This window comes from Manis javanica, chromosome 10 (genome assembly GCF_040802235.1).
Source record: "Manis javanica isolate MJ-LG chromosome 10, MJ_LKY, whole genome shotgun sequence".
Classification (NCBI taxonomy): Eukaryota; Metazoa; Chordata; class Mammalia; order Pholidota; family Manidae; genus Manis; species Manis javanica.
The window spans coordinates 22,063,470-22,085,465 of NC_133165.1; the positions used below are offsets into that span (position 1 = coordinate 22,063,470).

At 36.5% G+C, this 21,996-nt stretch overlaps 1 protein-coding gene across 2 annotated transcripts in view; it reads right to left on the bottom strand.

Moving 5' to 3' along the window:
* Positions 1–1,104: 1,104 nt before the first annotated feature.
* The window catches only part of LOC140843999 (eukaryotic peptide chain release factor GTP-binding subunit ERF3A-like), a 157,471-nt gene continuing 136,579 nt past the window's right edge, over positions 1,105–21,996 (bottom strand). For both annotated transcript variants that reach the window (XR_012122017.1, XM_073214848.1), the window contains one exon: positions 1,105–1,282. The gene's annotated coding sequence lies outside the window, so the exon portion shown is untranslated. The remainder of the gene's footprint in view (positions 1,283–21,996) is intronic.

Consider the following 21,996-nt stretch of genomic DNA (forward strand, 5'->3'; position numbering starts at 1 on the left):
CCCTCAAAAACTTAATAAGCTTCCAGCCTACTTGCTTGCAATACAACTCATGTACAAGTCACCATATTCAGAATTATTCTATCCATAGTTCTGAAGCCTCCGAGATCTTATTTACTGCATCCCTGCTTGAATCCACCCTCTCACTCTCATTTAAATACTGGTTCATTTAAGATTATCCAAAAATACAATCTTCAAGGAGGGAGTTAATCTGAACTTTGGGGGTATTCCCAGTGTTTGACTAGAAAGTCTTACTGGGAGAATTTAAAGAAAGGCTTTGAAGGACAGACTTAACTTCTGCTGTCTGGAGCACAAAAGCAGTTGACTTCTTGCCCTGTGAGGACATGTACTTTTCAGCAAAGTACATGGAATGCCACAGGCAGAAAGTGTCTCTATTACAAGCTCTCTCTCCTTTATTATCTACTTGTAAACTGGCCTCTTCACTCATAAGCTCCTTTCTTCCAGGGCTTTTCTAAAAGAAGCTAGGAGCCACCATCACTTACCAATATTCTGAATTTTCTAGAGAAAAATCTCAGCAAGTATGCTGTCCACCTTCCAGGTTCTCACAGCTTGTGTCTTAGTTTGGGCAGTTATAGCCAGAAATCATGGACTGGGCTGCTTAAATAACAAACATTTATTTCTAACAGTTCCGGAGGCTGGAAATCCATGATCCAGGGTTCCAAATGGTCTGACTCTGGTGAGAGCTCTCTTTCCAAATTGTAGACAGGTGTCTTCTTGTATCCTCACATGGCAGGGAGGGGTCATCTTTCTCATGCTTCCTCTTGTAAGGGCACTAATTCAATTCATACGGACTCCATCCTCATGAAATCAGAACCTCCCAAGGCCTTACCTCAAATACCACCACACTGGGAAATGATGGCTTCAATATAGGGGGACATGAATATTTAGTCCATAGTAAGTTGCATTTTTTCCTGTTGGTTTTCTTGGAATAAAATAGGTCACTAGCTTCCCAAGATTCAATATCTGTTTCCTCATCCATCTAATTGCTAAATTAATAAATACTTTTAGTATTTATTGTTGTAGCTTCTCTCATCCCTTACCAAATTTTTATGTGAGATAAGGTACAAGATACATCTCTATAATAAGTGAAGCAAAACTACAGTTATTTTAATTAAGACTGAAAGTTGTTTTCCCATATGCTATCCGACCAGAGAGTTCGTGGCTGGTAGAGTTAGTCTGCGACGGAAAATCACTCATGGATGTGAGTTTGCTCACAGGATGATATGCTGGGATGTCCCACCGTCGCCTCGGACATTGTTCTCTTCTGCAGAGAGGGAGTCAGAGAGAAGAGGAAGTTGAGAGTCAGTGACTTCATCTCCGAGGCGATGACCCTGAAGTTGCTAGTATCACTTGTGCTCACACCCTAATTGACCCCAGACTTAATCGCATGGCCACACACAGCTGCTCTGAAGGATGGGAAATGAGGTCTGCAGCTGGGTGTGCCGGCCTCGTTCAGGCTAAAGATAACAGGGTTTTATTACTTAAAAAAAGAAAGAAAAGAAAAATGAATTCTTGAGGGCAGTTAGCATACGATACTAATTTATAAAGAAAGCTTCATTGGACTCAATTCCAAAGCTTATTATCTATTACTAAAGATTGATTTTGTACTTCTGTGTTTCAGAATTGAAGCATTAGTAACAAATACCTCTTGGTGGTTACTAAGTGGGACATAGGAAAATTTTCCATCTTCTTGGAATGACGTCAAAAGCAATCAAGTAAAGAATTCTTAAAATTTACAGGAAATAGTTCTATCATAGCAATAACAAACACATTTTATCTACTAATTCTTAAAAGCATCCAATTTTTCTAGGAATACAATATCTGCTAGCTGATTTTGACTTTTTTTTTCCTAAGCCATTTATTTTGATCACTGCACATTTTATACTATTTTTTAATATATTCTCTACAAAATTCTCAATTGACTGCAAAAATGATTAACAGTAGGCTCCCCTGCTGTTCAACTCAGTCATTCATGACTTCACCAGATGGTTTTGCTTTTTGGGCCAATGATTTTTTTTTTCATATTTTTCCTCATCCCCTGGATACAGCCAAGATCCAAAATATGACACTCATTTTTAATTTCATAACTAAAATATAAAATATTATGCAGATACACCTTTCATTTTCTGCATATATAAACCTAATGATCAGAATGTTTGCTGTTAGTTGTGGGCAAGGTAATTTTAAAGTGTGCCTATTTTCATCAATTACTCCACACACTCCTGTTTATTCTTGTTATCTAAAATTTCAACTGCTATTAGTTTTTACATTTTATAATCTTCCCTTTGGTTATCCTATTACTTTTATGGATTTGCTTTATTTAAAGAAGTTTATTTAATGTGTTAGTCAAAGTCTGCTGAGAAAGCATGTCAGCTGTTATTCCTCTAATTATTTCTGATCTGTTTAAATAGTACATAGTCTGAGATACAGTTAAACTAAGACAGAGAAAGTAAACTGCCTGCAAATTTCTTCCATATTGTGATCTAGTTATGTCAGACTATTTCACAGAAAAAACATGAACCTTTTAACTGTTTCATTGGTCAAAAACATTTTAAGAAGTTGTTATCATCTTAGCATATATGGTCTTAGCAAAGATCGTATACTTTAATATTTTACTTTATTAATTGTTAATTTCTTATAATAGCAAAACATTCAAAGATTTTACACTATATTAGGTAAGCCTTTAACCTGAAGTCTTTTGCTCACTAGTGACCTCGAAAAGGTAAGTTTCAGTTATGAATCTGAAAGATTTTTCTGATACAGAAAACAATTTTGAAACTTGGTAAAAGCAAGTTTTCAATTATTTGTATTTTCATCAAAATAGAGAAATTTAGCTTCAGTACAAATGGAAATCACTTAGGTCAACTTTGACAATTTACAGATATAGAATCTGTGACTCCAATAGTTTAGATACCTTGTTTAGAGTCCCACCCTCAGCTGGGGTAAGGGAAGTCCGTACAGATTCATGGTCCTTGTGCATCCAATATCCATGCAGTGGTTTTTTTTTTTCCTTTGCCACATCTTTAGTTTCAAAATGTGAATTTTAGTTGCCTACATTGAATAATTGTCAGTAATCCCTATTATCTAGAGGTTAAATATATGAAATATGTATCATTCTCAAGCAACAGAAAATATTTGCTTTCATTAATCACTAATTTGCAAGAAAAGTTACTCTAAATGTGAGTTTGAAATGATTGCCTTGATTTTATCATCCAAAAAATAAGATTGATTTAAATGGCTATTTGGAAAAAGCAACTTTTACATGCTATTTTTTTAAAGTAAGTTTTCTTTGCTTTTTTAGTCACTGGTCTTATGCCTCCATATGCCTTTTCAATAAAGGGAGCAGACCAGAACTTACTACATACATTCCAGAATATATTTTCTTTAAAGGCAAGGATCTTGTGCATCTTGTACTATCATATATTTAGTGCATAACTAGGGATCTGACACAAAGTAGATAATGAATAATTGTGAATAATGAATACACACATACATATGTACACGTATTTATGAATGTGTTTATATATATGCATAGGTGCACATATAATAGTACACACACATACGTTATTTTTATAATGACCTATAAAATCTGTTGGTCTATTTAAAAAGTCATTAATTGCCTTCTGTTAAAATCATTGGTGACATTTATACAGTCTTAAAGTGGGAAGGGTTACTTGGAAAAGTGTGAAGGGAAGGAGAATAAGGTGTTGTGGTGAGAAGGAAAACGGCATAGACTGATCATGTGACTGCCAATAATTTGCTGTTGCTACATCATAAAATGCCAGCAATAAGAGGTAAGAGAAAAGGCTGGAGATCTTATAGGAAGCAGTTTACAAGCATTCTACCATCCAACGTAGCAGAGTTTTAGATGAAAGTTTTCCTTGATTCAGTCTCTCAATGTGTGTGTGTTTGTGTGTGCGTGTGTGTGCATTATAATATAAACATACACACACACACACACACACACACACACATATACATAAAGATACTGAGGTCTTACTCTATGCTGGGCACTGCTTGTGGTGTTTTGGCCAACAGAGCCAACATGATCCTTGCATAGAACTCATTATTATCTAATGTTTGGTTTGCTTTAGCAAAATGTTTTATATACACAAATTAGTTCTGTGATCCAGTTATTGTTTTTAATTCTTTTGAGTTCTTATAAGTATTTCCTGCAAGAACTGGGGGAAAATTCAGAATTTTGTGAAAATTAAGGATTGGTTCAGAGAAGGCTCCCTGTTTCCTTTGTGTGCCTTGCTCTCTCCAATGCCGGTAGGAAGGCTGGAAAGCTTTCACACTGACTGTCAGATAGTCTATCACTGGAGGTCTTCTGGACCAAAGACAGGCTGAGGCTGCTGTTACGGACTGAACTGTGTGCCACTCAGATTTTACATGTCGACATCCTAATCTCCAGTACCTCAGAATGGGACTATATTTAGGCATACAGTCTGTAAATAGCCAATTAAATTTAAAGATGGTCGTTGACATGGCCCTAACCCAGTATGACTGGTGCCCAAGAGAAGAAGAGATTCGAGCAGACACAGGCTCAGCAGGGATCATATGAGGGCGTAATGAGAAGACAGCCAGCCTCATGCTGAGGGATTGGCCTTGGAAGAAATACCTCCACAGACACTTTGATCTTGCACTTTTAGCCTCCAGAACTGTGAGAAAGTAAATTTCTCTCGTTTAAACTACCCAGCCTATGGCACTTTGTTATGGAAGCCTTAGCAAACCAATACAGCTTCCGAGGACACTGACATGGCATCTCTGTGCTGAATTCCAGTATGATCTCAGAGAACTGGGTTCTAAGAAGGCCAACGTCTCCCAATTTTTTTTCTTTTAATCTACAGCAGCCACAAAATGTTTCTCATAATGTGATGTCAATAGAGAGCAACTTCATAATGGGGCTTTAATTACTGTGGGTTAATTTAAAGCTCACTCATTAGCTTCAGCATCAGAAAGTTTTATGACATTAGGGTTTATCAGATTCGTCATGCTGTTTGGGTCTGGCCAGTTCTTTCTTGGGGGCATGTTCTGTGTATTGTAAGATGCTTAGCAGCATCCCTGGCCTTTACCCTCTAGATATCAGTGGCACTCCTCCAGTTTGGGAACAAAAAATGTTTCCAGAAATTGCTAAATGTCACCTTCTAGGCAGGATCACCCTTGCATGAGAGTCAGTGCTTCGGCCCGACTATCTAGACAGCGCTCTTTACCCATGTTCATTGGATGAGATTATTGGAAGAAGGTCACCGAAGTGCAACTGCATGAAAGAATCACTTCCCCTGTCTGCATGTAAACTAGTTTTGCCGATACCAAGGGTTCACTTTCTTTTTTTCTGACACTTTATTATTTGTTGAAAAATAGTCTAATTACAGTTCTTCTCCTCTCAGAGTCATAGTTCTAATTATTAGTCACATTGACCTTTTCTGTTAAATAAAAAGAAACAAATGTTACATCATAAACCATAAAAGCACTGGCATTAAATGCTAGTTGCAAAGAAGTCCATTCATTATATGCTCCCAAATTAGAATGGAACATCTTTGCAAGGACTTCATTTGAATATGTTAGAGATTCTCCCTATAAGATTTCTTTATTTTTAATGGAGGAGACAGCAGGATTTCATGACCAAAAGACTCTTTATGAAAAACTTAAATCAAACTTTATTTATTGCTTAATAAGTAGACTCCTGTGGAATTGGCATGCATACTCAAATCCTTTCTGACTTAAAATCTGTAAAAGTCAAATCATTCAAGTCATTTTGTGGAGTGGAGTGCACAGTGTAGACAGTTTTCTGACCACACTCATCAAAGCTGTGTCTGTGTTCTATTGGAGAGCTTGTGAACTGAAGGGGCTGAATGTCAGCCTGAGTTTCCTTAGTTTGATATTTGAATATTTTTGATGTGTCATATCTGGCTGCGGTGTTTCCTTGATGAAGGAGCTCAAATGTAAACTCTATTTCTTTGCTGACCAAATAGGTTTGTGTAGTAAAACAGCTATTACTTTATTTTAATTACTTTTCAAGAAACTCCTCTAGAATCCTTGTAGAGATTGTCTCCGATTGAAGATGAGTGACGCTCACATTGACTCTTCTGTGCATCTTCACATTGAATGATTTTCATTATTAAAATATATACATTTTCATTTAGGTGTTTTCAGTATAGGCTTTCAAGATCTGGGTTCAAAATAATTGATGATGGAAAAACTGTACTCTTTTTATGGAATAAAAGCTAATTAAGAAATCCAGAGGGAAATTTGAATGATTATCAGAATATAACAAGTTTGAGTTTAAAGTCTGCAAAGTTTGTGAAGAGTGTGTTAGTGAACCAACTCTCATACGGTGAGCAAATATTATGTCTGTGATCAGTAATTCCAGTGTCGAGTTAGTTTGAAAGGGCATAGAACACATGGTCCATAACAGAATCATTCTTTGTTGCAGATGAAATCAATCCAGCTGATTGGTTCCCAGTGTTTTCAAGAATAGTATACCCTTTAAGAAAAATGACAAATTCACTTTCCCATTATATTTATTCATGCATTTAGCAATGCATATTCATTAAGTAATTACAGTGAACTAGGTAGTCTTGTAGGTTTGGGATATAGTAGTGGACAAAAAAGTTCCTGCCCTCATGGAGTTTGCATGCTGCTGGAAGAAAAAGTGAATAAACAAAAAGAAAAAAAATTTTATTCAGTATTGTTATAGGTCCTCTATAAAATATTAAAGCAATGTAAGAGTGCTAGTGAGTACCTGGGTGTATGGTGGTCAGGGAAGATGTTTGTCTTAGTTTGGTTTGGTTCCATCTGTCAAGAACAGCCTGGAAGGGGCATCCTGGTTTAAAAGATTTATTGGAGGGAACGGGAGGTGTTCTCAGGAGAAGGGAGTGAGGCAAGCAGGGCAGAGCTGGGTGAAAAGCTCAGGAAGACCGTGATCTTGAGGGGAGGGTGCAGGTAGGCCTCAGGAAGCTCTGGAGCACATTGTCCCACAGAGCTGGTTGTCCCCTGATGTAGGGTGTGGGCTCTGTAGCCTGTGTCAGCTGATGGCTGACCGACGTGGGAGGGCATGGCCTAGGGGAAAGGGTCTGTTCCATTCCATTTGGCTGGGGTCTGTTATCTGGTTAAAGAAGGGGTAACTGGGGGCTCTCATGCAGCCAACACTAGCAGCAGCTGGGGATGGATGCACCAGCCTGATAAAGGGATCTGAGTGCCACGCACATATCTTAGAAGAAAAAAGATCACATGGGAGAAAGATAACTAAATCAGTCCCTGGAGAGAGAACAATGACTGCAGAGACCCTAGGGTGGAATTTTGCCAAAGACCCTGAAACTAGAGCTTGTTGGCATGAGGAATAACACCATGTCCAGTACAACTAGAATCACATGACCGAGGAAGGCTGGGAAGTGATGAGGAATTTAGAGGTGAGAGCAGATCATGTGGGAACTTGTAGACCATTGAGTCAGATGGGAAGTCTGGAGTTTTCTGAACAAAATGCATGATCTGGATTTAGTGTTTAAATGGTCACTTTAGTTGCTTTAGGGAAGACTAGACTCTAGAGAATGAGGATGGAAACTGCAGCATCAATACCTGACCTTTAGCATCCCTTTATTGAGCAACCACATGCTATAAAGAAGCTATTGTGAATTTATTAATGATTTTACATGTGATAATTATAATTGCATTCTTACAGATTTGTAGGTACTATGTATAAGCAGAGGTGGTATTCAAAATACTTAGGAAGCAGAATTACAGAGGTTCCAACCACAGTAGAAAAGTTGCATTTTAGTCCAATGTGTAGACAAGACACAGTATTTCTTTGTTCATTTATAGGCATTGCTTGGTAAACAGATTGTAGATTCCTTGGTAATATAATCTCTTGCCTTCTCAAATGCTCAAGGTTTTAATACAAAATGGTAATTTTTGGTCTCTTCTGAGAAAAGGGAACTCACCTTGGGTCAAGTGGGGTTCCCATATTCTATGATGAGAAATAGAGCTTGTTGAAAATGCCAGATATAGAATACATAGGAAGGCCTTAAATTAGAAAGTAAAAGTTTTTATAATCAGCAGGTAGGGATCTACAAATTGAAATCTGAGAGCTGAGCCTAAGGACCCATTTCCCTCTTAGGTCCTTTCTTTGTGGAAGCTGTGCTCCTGTAGACCTGCATGTAATATGTTAACTACTTGTTTCTTCTGTCTATTATGTAAGATTTCGTTCTTTCCAAGAATGGGGATCACATCTGTTTTTTTTATTGTTGTTGCATATTCAGAGTAGAGCACAGTGCCTAGCATTCCATACACACAGTCTGGATACCTGAGGATTGTACTAATAGGATACCAAATTAGATGACGGGATTGACGATGTAAAATGTGGATTTGGTTTGAAGACAAATGTTCTATGGGTCAAATCGGGGAAAAGAGCCTACTCCTCTAAACAACAATAGCTCATTGAAATAAACCAGGGGGAGAAAGACAAATACCATATGATTTCACTTATTTGTGGAATATAAATACAAAGAAAAACAGAAGGAACAAAACAGCAGTAGACTGATAGACACTGAGAAGGGACTGGTGCTTTCCATGGGGAGGGGTTACAGAGGGTGGGTGGGTGTGGAGGGTGAGGGGTATAAAGGGGCACAAAATTCTCAGTTGTAATGTAGGCTGGTCACGGGGATAGTACCGCATGGAGAATACAGCCGATGATTCCGCAACATCTTGCTATGTTGATAGGTAGTAGCTGTAGTACTGGATTTAATAATATGGGTAACTGTTGAATCACAGTTGTATACTTGAAACTAATTTAAGGTTGTATAGCAATAAAAAAAAAGGCAAATCTTTTCCCATTCCAGTAAATAACACTACTGTTTACTAGACTGCCCATGGAAGGAAAGGTGGTATTTTTTATTTACCTGACCTATCCACTTCCAATTCATCAGCAAGTCATGTTGAATCAGCCTTCAAAATACACAAGCCTGAACTTTCTTGCTAATTCTGCCTCTAAATCCTAATCCAAGTCATCCTTATGTTATGCCCCAAATTTCATCTAACTGGTCTTCCTTGACCCAGTCTTTTTGCCCTAGAATCTGTGCTCTACAAAGTAACTACGGTAACCTTTCAAAATGAAAACTTAGTTTGACTCAGTTATCCTGTAAAAGCTCTTCAAAAGCTTCTCTCATCATACTTAAAACAAAAAAATCTAATATCCTAATGATTGATGGCTTTGTAATCTTTATAATTATAACCTCACCAAGTTTGCCTTCAACTCTTCTCCCTTTTATGAATTCCGTTCTGTGCACACTGCCCTGCTCACTGTTTCCTGAGAAGCCCAGTCTTGTTCCTGCCTCGGAGTTTGCATTCCTTGCTGCTTAGGGTGTTTTTCCTCCGTGAAGTTGCATTGCTCATGTTAATAAGATTTCTACTTTGAGAGCCTTTCGTCACAGGAGCCTTTCCTGTCCACCCTCCCTGCAATAGCAACCAAACATTGCTTCCTATACCCTTTCCTTGCTTTATTTCTTCTTCATATTCCCAACAGATTTTGTATCATGTATTTTTTTGTCTAATAGGAGAGTAATGTCACTTACTTCCCATTAGAATGAAAGTCCACTAAGAGGAAATATTTTGATTCTTTTATTTAGAGTTTAATCATCAGAGTCTAGAATAGTGCTTGTTAACTGTCATACTCCAAAATATTTGCTTTCACTGTTAGCCTATTAGGGCTTAAAACTTCACAGATTCTTTCAATGCTCCGTCCTGAGGAACAGTAATCTGGTTTTCTCTGAGGGCTATTTCTGTCCTTTAAGACCCTAACTTCTATGTAACTGTTTTTTTTGTGTGTGTTTCTGTGTGGCGGGGGTGAGCATGTGTGTGTGTGTGTTAAGTTTAAAGCTGTTTATTTCCCCACAGGTGCATCTACAGTCAGTTTAGAAATATATATCCTGAGTAGTCTCTAAAGAATGCAAGTTACTTTCAATCCTCCAACCATTGAATAATGCACACCATTGGTAAAAGAAGAGTCATACACCACTGTGCATGTTAGTACAGAGTAGCTGTGTCAACTGCTACATGACAGTCAGTTGAAGGACAGACTAAGGGAAGCTGAGTTACACATTTCAGGGATAGAGTTTGCTGGGTACCACATTAAATATTTTATGTTACAGAAACTGCTTTGTCTAGTTTTCCTAATTCTATAATTTACTTATAGTAACTGAGCATGGACAGGAACGGGGATAGACTGCAATGGGTTAAAGACAACACATATTGCTTCCAAATGATTAGAGTGTCTCAGACAGAATTTTATATTAGTTTCAGTCTCTTTATTATATCCACAGGCACCTACATTCTTTTCATTAAAGAGCCTAGAGAGTCTAAATATAAATGTTCATTTCAGAATTTACAAAAAATATACATGATAGCTTCATCAAACATTTTTCTTTATTTCCATTTTTTTATTGTTAGAGGGATATCATGATTAGTAATGCATTTTATTATATTTCTTGGAACAAAGTTTAGGAGTTATTAGTAATAATATCCTATTTGAAATTTGTGGAATGTTTCCTTTTCTACCAACTTAAAGAGATTAAGGTATTGTTCTTTTAAAAAATCATTGACTGTACAAAAGATGTCAAATATTTCATAACAAAATAATTATAATTTACTTGCACAGAAGTAAAAAATTATGAAAAATAATGCTCTGCTTTTTGTAGACTGTATTAGACAATGGATGAAGAAAGCTTAATAATGACCTCTTTTGTTTGTGATGGAATCTCTTTTTATTTATTATGAACAGTTTTATTGAGGGAGAGTTCACATACCATGCAGTTTACCCATTTAAAATATATAATTTAATGATTTTTAGAATAGTCACAGAGTTGTACAACCAGGATTCATCAATTTTAGATCATTTTCTTCCTTCCCCCAAATACTCTATTGTACAAATCATTCAGCATCCGCCGGCTGCCTGCTGTTTTGCTCAACCACCCCCAACCTTCCTTAGCAACCACTAATCTGCTCTTTGCCTGTTCTACATGGTTCATGTAAATGGAGTCATGAATTTGTGGTCTTTGTGACTCAATTCTTTCAGTTAATATAATGTTTTCATGGTTCATTCATAATCATATTGTGAATCGGTACTTTGTTCCTTTTCATTGACAAATAATACTCTGTCGTATGGATGTACGGCACTTGATTTATTTAACTACTGATGGGCATTTGTGTTACCCCTAGTTTTCATGAATATGCTGCTGTGAACATTCATGTACAAGTTTTTGGGTGAACATGTTTACATGTTTCTGGAGTATATAGCAAAGGGATTACTGGGTCCTGTGGTCATTCTGTCTGAAGCTAATGATGTTTTCATATGCTTTTTGACCTATTCTTATTTCAGTGCTAGCTTTTCTGCCTTGCAATATGCTTTCACCTATTGCTATTGTATTATTTCTATCCTTCAGTAATCTTGGAAACCACATATTTAAATTTGTTATAAGTATGTATAAACTAAAATGATTGTGAGCCTATATGGACTTGTTGCATAGACTTTCCCAGATATTTATAGCCTGCCCAGAGACCAGTTTTGCTTATATTTCACTTAACTCTTTCCAGACAGATTTCTAGATATTGAAACTTCATGTCATTATTTGTATGATTTAACTACAGATTTGAAAAATTTATTGATAATCTCTTTATATAAATTTAAGCAGTTTATCCTGGATTTTCTCCACTTATATGTGCAGTTCTCTAATAACAAAACAATAAGTCTAAGAGGGAAGCTATTTCATACTAATAAAGATGATTGCACACATTAGAGGAATAGAGTTACACTTATTTTAAAAGAGTTGGCTGAATCAAGTTAATAACACCTTTGAGTTACTTAGACTTGATTTTAACAATGAAGTTATAAAATGAAAATATGATTCAAGCTACTGGGTTCATGAGGGCAGGAGTTGCTGATTTTCTCGATGACATTTAATTATAACTAATATCTGGAGCTTGGAGGAGGTACATTTATCTTTAATTAGAGATGCTTCTAATGACTCTGCTGTCATTTTCTGAAAGGAATATATGGGGTAGTTCAGGCTCTTAGCAACAAATATGTGCTTCTAATCTGTATATATATGAGATTTGACTTTTGCCATTTGAAAAGATATTTTAGATGTGGTACACATACACAATGGAATATTATTCAGCTATAAAAAAGAAGAAACCCTGCCCTTTGCAACAACATGGATGGACCTAGAGGGTACATGCTAAGCAAAATAAGCCAGGTGAAGAAGGACAAATACCATATGATTCCACTTATTTGTAGAATATAAACACAAAACAAAAATGATCAAAATAGCAGTAGACTCATAGACACTGAGAAGTGACTGGTGATTACCATGGGGAGGGGTTGCCTTGGGTATGTGGGGAGGGTGAGTGGGTTTTAAAAGGGTACAAAAGTTCTCAATCATGTAAATACAAGTTGCTCATAGGGATGGTAGTATAGCATGGAGAAAATAGCCAAAGATTCTGTAACATTTTCCTATGTTGCTAGGTAGTAACCACACTAGTGGGGGGTGAGGATTTAATAGTATGGGTAACTGTTGAACAAGTGTGTTGTATATTTGAAACCAGTATAAGACTGTATATCAACAATAGTTCAATAATAAAAAATAAATTTTAATATAATCATAATCATGGGTAAAAATTCCTTTCTTACCATATTTGATTCATATAATTCAAGTATTTTAAAACATTTCCTCTTGTGTACAGTACAAGGACTATGTTGTATGTTAGCTTTTTGTTAATTTTATTGAGTTATTCTCAGCAATAAGGGCCAATTCCTATGTCTTCCATTGGTGCTATGGAGCGTTATGACCCAGGTTTCAAAACTTCATCAATCTTCTCACTCATTCATGAGGACAAATGTATACAAAGAAAATTTTACTACAGAGACTAAAATTATAAAACATTTTTTCCCCAGAGTAACAGGCAAAATTTGTGCCAACAATTTTTTTCGTAATAAAAATTTTTACTTGATTTCTTTCCCTCCTGTCCTTAAAGGCTACCACCACTGAAGACATCCTCACAGACTTGGCTGATTGGCTTAGATGCATTCTTATGACACAGCTCCCCAAACCCAGTAATTAAACACAATTTAGCCTTGCAATATAGGTTATCCCTAATGTTTTCTTTGATTTTTATATGCTGTGGTGACTGTTCATGGTGGGAAGCTAAAAACATGCATCTGGTTAGATTGCGGGCTTTTATAAATTCAACCTGACTTGGCCCGTTGTGGCAAGCTAAGATGAATTTTTGTACAGTATCTGTTGGTATAACTCTGATTTCACCCATTGTTATTCTTTTTCTATAGATTTTTCATTCAGAGAATGGTGGAAGTATAGTTGTGGGAATGAACATACCAGATTTTGCAAGGTTGGGTGTTGCTGAGCAACAACAACAACTAGCTCTTTAGAGTTTCTTCATGTCTTGTGAAGAGGCATTGGTGACATTTGTTCTAGATATTTTTTTCCAAGGAAATTTATGTAGCAACCAGCCTTGGAAGACAAAGATTGTATTTCCTTCTGGAGGAGAGGACTGCCTTTTTTTTCTTTCCTATACAAGATTATATAATGTCTTTCTCTGGGCAAAGATTGGGCAGATTTGCTAGGGTCCCCTTTCAAAGATTATGGTTCCTGAAGCCCTGAGTTTCTGAGCTGCTACACATGAGTAACGTCTACCTGCATTGCTGCTCCTCATCCCTGTGGGACATGGGGGCAAAGGAACACAATGCAAACATGAAGCTGATGCTGCCTGCTGTTTGCTGTGGGTAATAAAGTCCTCTCTTTCTGACCCAGGAATCTTATATCTTCTGCCAGCACCTGTGTAACTGTGGCAGGCTGTGTAAATCTCACACCCTTCACAGTTCTTGGAAACCATGTGAGTTTTGAGGCTTTGTGCAGTCCTTCTCCAACACGGTTATGTGGGAGAATTAAACCCTTGTGCCCAATATATTTATTGTATGCAATGAACTATCTTTTCTCCTATGCATGTGGAATGGTATTATGTAAAATCGGAAAATTGAGAAAACAGTCAATCAAATTACCTTCTACAGGGCTTAATTTTCTTATGGAATCCAGTTGAGGACAGTCGTATATCCCAAAGGTAAATGTTTGACTTCACATCTTCTCTATTTGGCACTGTGAACATCTTTGGGCAGCACAAGATTGGAGATGGTTATTCAGATGGTAATAAGAAATATGATATTTTTCTTGTTGAGTCTGGCTAAAGGTTTATCAGTTTGTTTTTATCCTTTTCAAGAACCAGCTCTTATATTTCCTTCCTTGTCCTGACTTCGAGATTTCTTTGTTCTTTTTCTAGTTTGTTTATGTGTAGGGTTAGATAGTTTATTTGACATTTCTTTTGTTTCTTGAGGTAAGCTTGTATCATTATAAACTTCCCTTTTAGGAGTACTTTTGCTGCATCCCAAAGATTTTGAACTATTGTTTTTCTATTTTCATTATCCTCCAAGTATTTTTTTATTTCTTCTTTGATTTCATTGCTGATACATTAATTATTTAGTAGCATGGTGTTCAGTCTCCTCATGTCTGTGTTTTTGCTTTGTTTTTCTAGTTTATTTCTTGTAATTCGTTTCCAGTTTCAGACTGTTGTGGTCAGAAAAGATGCTTGGTATGATTTCAATCTTAAATTTATTGAAACTTGTTTTGTAGCCTAACACGTGATCTATCCTGGAGAATGTTCTGTGTGCACTTGGAAAGACTGTGTATTCTGCTGTTTTGGGGTGTAATGTTCTGCACATACCTGTTAAGTCCATTTGGTCTAATGTGTCATTCAAAGCTACTGTTTTGTTATTGGTTTTCTGTCTGGATGATCTCCCCATTGATTTAAGGGGGGTGCTAAACCCCCAGTTTTTGTATTACTGTCAATTTCTTTCTTTTTCATCTATTAATATTTGTCTTATAAAGGTGCTCCTCTGTTAGGTGTATAGATATTTATAATTATTATATCTTCATGCTGGATTGAGCCCTTAATTATTGTTTAAGATAAATGTTTTGACCCTTCATTATTTCAGGAAAATTCATGCCCTGGTAGAATCACACTTTAAAATTCAAACAAGAGCACATTGCAGTCTTTCGTTTTCATGAAACATTTTGGAATTATCTATTTCAAAAGGGTTTTCTCTTTGAAAATATAAAAGGCTGATTATTCCTTTTATTAATGAACCTAGATACATTAGGATTCTGACACCAAGGATAGACTGAAATTTTATTGGTTTAGATTTTGAATTTACATACAATGCCCTCAAGTAAGGGGAGGAAATATATTGAGCCACTGAACTACCCCTAAGAATGAGGACAAAGTTATGATGATGTTCTTTAAACAGTGGGATCAAATTCAGGGAAGGAAACTTGTTTTCTGTTCATTCTGAATATTCATAAAGTACCAAATACAACCTTAACTTTCTTCTTTCTATTTGTTAGTAGTCAAGAGATAATTTTTCTACTTCTCCCTTTTTGGAAGCTTCATTTTTTCTTCCCATATCACTTTTTGGTTAATTTATAATAAGCTTAGCTGAACTAAGTAAACATTTCAATAACTTTCAGCTAAACCTTGATGCCATAGTCAATTAACTGCGTGACTTATACAAGACCATAAACTGAAAACCAACTTGGACATATATCATCATTCTAACATCCTCTTTGTTTATTTTAATAATTGCTACCTTGCAGAGAATTTGGTTGTTAAAGGGGAAGGAGGAAGAAAAGTTTATAGATAACATACTTATAAACTCTACATAAATGACATAAGCAGTAAAAAAGGAAAAGACAATTACACTTGGATACAGAAAACATAAATATTAAAACCAACTCCATGACCGGGAGGCTGTGTGAACCTGAGCAACTCACTTAAACTTACTGGCCCCCAAAGTCTTCATCTGTGAAGTAATTTACTCTTGGGGTTATTCTTAGTATTAAATAAGAAGGTACATGTAAACAAACACCCTTTTAGAAAAGTATGGCTTTCACTCTAAAGAGGATATTAGTTTGAATTAATGCAGTTTTATCTTACCATTTTCTTATCTTTTTCATCAAAAAAGATCTCACAAATACTGCAGTAGGTTGATTAAAATCTCTAATTTGGACAAGGAAGGTTTCTAGGAAAATATGGACAATAGTCATGCTGATCTTATGGAGAAATATTCTTAAGATATTTTGTTTTCCTCCATAAGTGTATTTTGTTAGTCTCTTATTAGGCTGAAACTTCCTTGAGAATAGAGATATATCTTTAGTAATCTGACTTTATATGGCATGCTGAGAAATTTGTATAGAATTATGGAAACAGATCACTAACAACAAGGCATTATAGTGCCATTGAGAAATAATACCAGGGAAATTCATTATGGAAAATTATGTTAGATAAACATATTTTAATTAGGCATTAACTTTTAGACTGATAATAGCAGAAACACACTTAGATTAAATGAAATACAAGAGTATCTCATAATATCTTAAAGAACTATCACAGACTGAAAAGCAAGATGTTTTGTTGGCCTGATGATCAGGGTGAGTAACTGGAAGTCCAAGAGTAACCAAGGCGAGTATTCTTTCCATGTCCCTCTGTCTCCTATTTTTAACTTTTTGTGTATAGGTCTATTTCCTCTTTTTGTACAAAGGGGAAATGTGACCTCACCACAGGTGTTATTTGTAATTCAGGTTGACAGCAGTGGAATATAAACATGAGCAACTTTTTCCTGAATGCATCACCTCAGACAAGGGAAACAATAAAAAAATGAACAAATGGAGCTACATCATGTTAAAAACTTCTGTACAGCAAAGAACACCATCAGCATATCAAAAAGGCATCCTACAGTATGGAAGAATATATTTGTAAATGGCATGTCCAACAAGGAGTTAAAATCTAACATATATAAAGAACTCACATGCCTCAACACCCCAAAACCAAATAACCATATTAAAAATGGGTGGAAGATATGAACAGACACTTCTCCATAAGAAGAAATTCAGATGGCCTACAGGCCCATGAAAAGACGTTCCACATCACTAATTATCAGGGAAATGCAAATTAAAACCACAATGAGATATTAACTCACACCAGTTAGGATGGCCAACATAGAAAAGACTAGGAACAACAAATGCTGGTGAGGATGCAGAGAAACTGAAATCCTCCTACGCTGCTGGTGGGAATGTAAACCATGTGGAAAGCACTATGGAGGTTCCTCAAAAAACTAAAAATAGAAATACCATTTAACCCAGCAACTCCATTCCTAGGGATTTACCCAAAGAAAACAACTCAGATTCAAAAAGACATATGTACCCCTTTGTTTATCACAGTCCTATTTACAGTAGCCAAGATATGGAAGCAACCTAAGTGTCCATCAGTAAATGAATGGATAAAGAGGCATACATCACACAATGGAATACTATTAAGCCATAAGAAAGTCACAAATCCTACCATTTGCAACAACATAGATGGAGCTAGAGGGTATTATGCTCAGTGAAATAAGTCAGGGAGAGAAAGACAAATGCCAAATGATATTCCTCATTTGTAGAGTATAACAACGAAGCAAAACTGAAGGAACAAAATAGCAGCAGACTCACTCCAAGAAGGGACTTGTGGTTGGTTACCAAAGGGTAGGGGTGGGGAGGGCGGGTGGGGAGGGAGGGAGAAGGGGATTTTGGGGTATCATGATTGGCATACATAGTGTGCGTGGGGTAACAGGGAAGACAGTGTAGCCCAGAGAAGACAATTAGGGACTCTCTCGCATCTTACTACACCGATGGACAGTGACTCCAATGAGGTATTGGGGGGGGGACTTGATAATAAAGGTGAATGTGATAACCACATTGTTTTTCTTGTGAAACCTTCATGAGAGTGTATATCAATGATACCTTAATAAAAAAATAAAAACAACAACAACCTCTGTTGGCGAATGCCTCTTACCTCTCTCTTCAGCATTTTGCAGCCATAGCTCTGACATCATAAGGAAAGGGAAGGACAGTCCCCTCATCCAGAAAATGTACACCAAAGTCGATTTTTGATTTCTGATAGAATAAATCTATTTATTTCAGGGAAATAATTTTTCCATGGCTTCTGTTAGGCAAGAGTAAATATTGTTGTTTGTTGTTGGCCTACAGAGGTACAAAACATAATGGTATTTGCGCTTTGTAAATGTTTAGTCCTTACCACTTCCATGAATTTTATTTCCTTCTTGCAAAAGCAAATAATACTTAGTTTTGTGATTGCTTGAATAATATTCTCCTCATCTTAATTAATCTACCTAACCCTGCACATTGCAAATTTAGATTTTTGGGTTCTTAAGTGGAATATATAAATTAAAAAAATCAGGAAAAAACAAACAAAAGTGAGTGCTCCACACTGATTTATGTCACTGGTTTATCAATTTTATTTTTTCTTCTTCTTCTATATCCAACTCTTTATCTTGCTAACTCTTTATCTTGCTTATATCTAACAACATTCCTTTATGTTTATCAAAATAAAATATGCACATATTAAAAATAAATCAAATATTTCAAAGGGCTTACATGTCAGTTGGTGATAAATGCTGTGGGGGAAAAAAATGAAGAATAATGGGGTTGGTTTGGAGTGCCAGAAGTTGGGGTGGGTTTGATCAGTTTAATCTAAATTTTAAAAATCAATTAATATAAACTTTGCTTAATATAGCAGATCGAACAGAAACTTAATCTTCCCTCTCTTTGTTCTGAATGCATGGAAGGGTGAACATGCCCCTGCTCATGTGTACAAGGGGTCATCAGTTAAACATGTGCTCAAAAACAAGAGAAGTATGTCCATAGGACAAAGAAGAAAGGAACTCAGTAGTTTAAAGTACAAGGGGTCTGTATGGTCGATAGGAAGTAAAAATATGACTCAGGAATTGAAAGAACCTCAAAGCCTGGTCAGAAATAAGAGTAAGAATAAAAAATAAGAGCAGAGGTAGAGGTTTGTATTGTGCACACCTGGGATTTGGGGAGGAATCAGAGGCAGCAGCCCAGGACGGGGAGCTCAGCCTGTGTCTGCACGGAACTACCACCCACTGTGTCGTTACCAGTTCCACTGAAGCGAGGGACCCAGGCACATGGGAACCACAGAACAGAGAAGACTTGCATGAAGAAGTCCCACATGATGAGCATTTTGACAAAATGCGAAGCACACCAAAAAGCTAACCATTATGTGAAGGTCTTCAGAGACACTAAATAGGATCATCAAAGCTTGCAAAAATAAACAGTGAAACTATATAAAAGGCATTAAAGGAAATATGTATACAGTTCTTAAAGAAATAAAATGTCCCTGCAGTACTAACAAGGAGTTACAAAACAAGGACAGGCAGATGCATGAAATAATGAATTATATAAATTTTGAAAAGGAAAAATATTCTCTTTTGGGGAGAAGATCACTCGGGGAGATGAATAGTAAGCCCGTCAATTGAAGAGAAATGGTGTATTTAAAGATACAACAAAGCCAACCACAGGAACAGCATAAAGAGATGCAGAAACGAGAAGTTAAGAAACGGAAGATAGACTGATAAGCTCTAATATACACTTCATAGGCATTTTAAACAGGTAACTTTTAGGGGGAAAAAAAGAGAAAATAGTTGAAGAAATCATTGTTTCCAGAAACAAAAAAACATACAACTCTTCAGATTGAAAATATTCACTGAGCTGAGCAGGATAAATTTAAAAATGCGCACACTGAGAGAAAACAAGGATAACTGTATACCATCAATGATAATGAGAAAATCTTAAGCAAGGGAATATTTAGCTTACTTATAAAGGAAGATTAAGTTGACAGAAGCCTTATCCACAAAAATACATGCATGAAAACAAAGAGCTGGAGGAAAATAACTGTCAACCTGGAATTCAGTTCCCAATTAAGCCATCACCCAGGAGTGACAGTCAATAAAGATACACAAAGACTAAAAGCATTTATTTCCTGCAGACCATAACTGAAGAACTGCCAGAAGGGTTACTACAGTATGAGGGAAATGCATGTAGCAACAGTATAAAAATACATTAATAAAAAAGTCAAGCCTAAATATTTCCTGTAGGAGGAAAGGCAGTAATATATGAACAGTTTGAGATAGAAATTGCAGACTCTAGTTAACAATCGAATGTTCAGACAAAGGTTAAATTGTGTTAAGGTCCGTGCCTTTTTTGGGTAGGGAGGCAGGAGATAATCACTAATTTTAGGTATTGTTTACAAACTCTGTGAAGAGAAGTATGTTGTAATGTTAAGAACTAATTAAAAGAATAGAAATTACATTTTTTAAACTGTTACAAATGATAACAACTCAAGAAAAGAAGGAAAAGTGTGATAGATTATTAGAAATAGCTTGAAATATAATCACAGTAAGTGTAAAACTCACGTCTTCAAAACTCACGTCTTACAAGACTCTCAGAGCAACTCACATGATTGCATACTATTCAGCAGTTGAATGAATTTGATGTGTATCCCTCTGGATGAATCTCAAGAACACCGGTGAGAGAGAAAAAGGAAGTGTCCTTATTTTCCAACGTGATGCCATTATGCAAAGAACTCACACACACAAGAATGCTTTATGCAGTCTGTGTGGCTACAACTCCTGTTTCTTCTCATGCCCATTAGCACATGGACGACTGGTGAATAAGAAAATAATGCGGATGTTGCATTAATGAGTAAGTGATTTTTCCTTAACAAATTAATATTTTGTCCTACTTTCTGACAGTGGCTGAGTCCAAGTACAGTCAAAGCCCTCTAGCTGGACAGGAATTTAGTGCAGTATTTTACCTGATACCATTTTACTCCACGTTCTTCTCTCGGTCTGATTTTCTCAGTCACATCTTCCTCATTTCTTTGCCCAGTTCCTATTTCTTTTTAAAGCACCATCTCCAGGTAGCCCCCTAAAGCACATGCAATGCACATTTTCTGAATTCTCAATATCAAAATACATCTATATTCTATTTTGAATAAATTTTCTGCTACCACACAGAAGAATGTAGCAGGAAGACATGCGAACTCTCCTGGAAAGACTATATTCTTGGATTCCATTCATCCTCTATGGAAATTTTCCATTCTATTACTACAGTGCAGCATATGGCATCTAGAATTTACAAAAAGGCCCACACTCTCTTTTGTTGTACTGCAGGGCAGGGCAGGATATGAACTGTATATGTTCAGTTGATGACAGATGAAGTCTCATGGAGTAAAATTGCCTAAGTATAATTTTCCCAGTAATTGTTATTCATCCTAGACATTATGTTCTGTTTGCCTTCAAGTTGTAGCCACTCCTTTAAGACAGATCACCATTTCCCAGAAGACCTACCGAAAGACCTTATCTTCATCAAGGCACTTGCAAACTCCAGGGCTATCATAGAAAGTAAGGGCCCTTTCTTTTGGAGCCTAAGCTTACTCTTTGACTTCAAGCAAACATTTTTCCTTGAAGTTACTTGGGTTAACCTCAGCCACTATTCTCTGTACTTGCCTCATGATAACTTATTATTTTGCTTCTGATATTAGCACTCATGTGTTCTAAGTTCCTGTCAAGTTCATTCCATTTACTCCTCAGTAAGTTGTTTAGACAATTACTTATTCTTAGCCTGATATTAGGATAGCTATTGAATTAATGAGGCTTCAGATATGTTGCAGAAATGAATATCCCAGAAAAGGCAGTGGCTTATGACAAAAAAGGTTTATTTCTCCTTCCTGCTCCACGTCCTTTCTGGGTTAGTGGCAGTTCTACTCCAAGGCTGTGCTGCACACATTGTCTTTACCCTGGACCCAAAATAAAAGAGGAGCCTTGATCTGAGACATTGTGACTTCATGTTTGAGGAAAAATTGAATATAATAGAACCTTGCAATTGCTGTTAAAATTTCTTCTTGAGATGGACCATATCACTTGTGATTTCATTCTCATTTCACTGGCCAAGCCAAGTCACAATACTTGGTGTCCAAAGTTGGTAATGGATGATTCACAGGGAG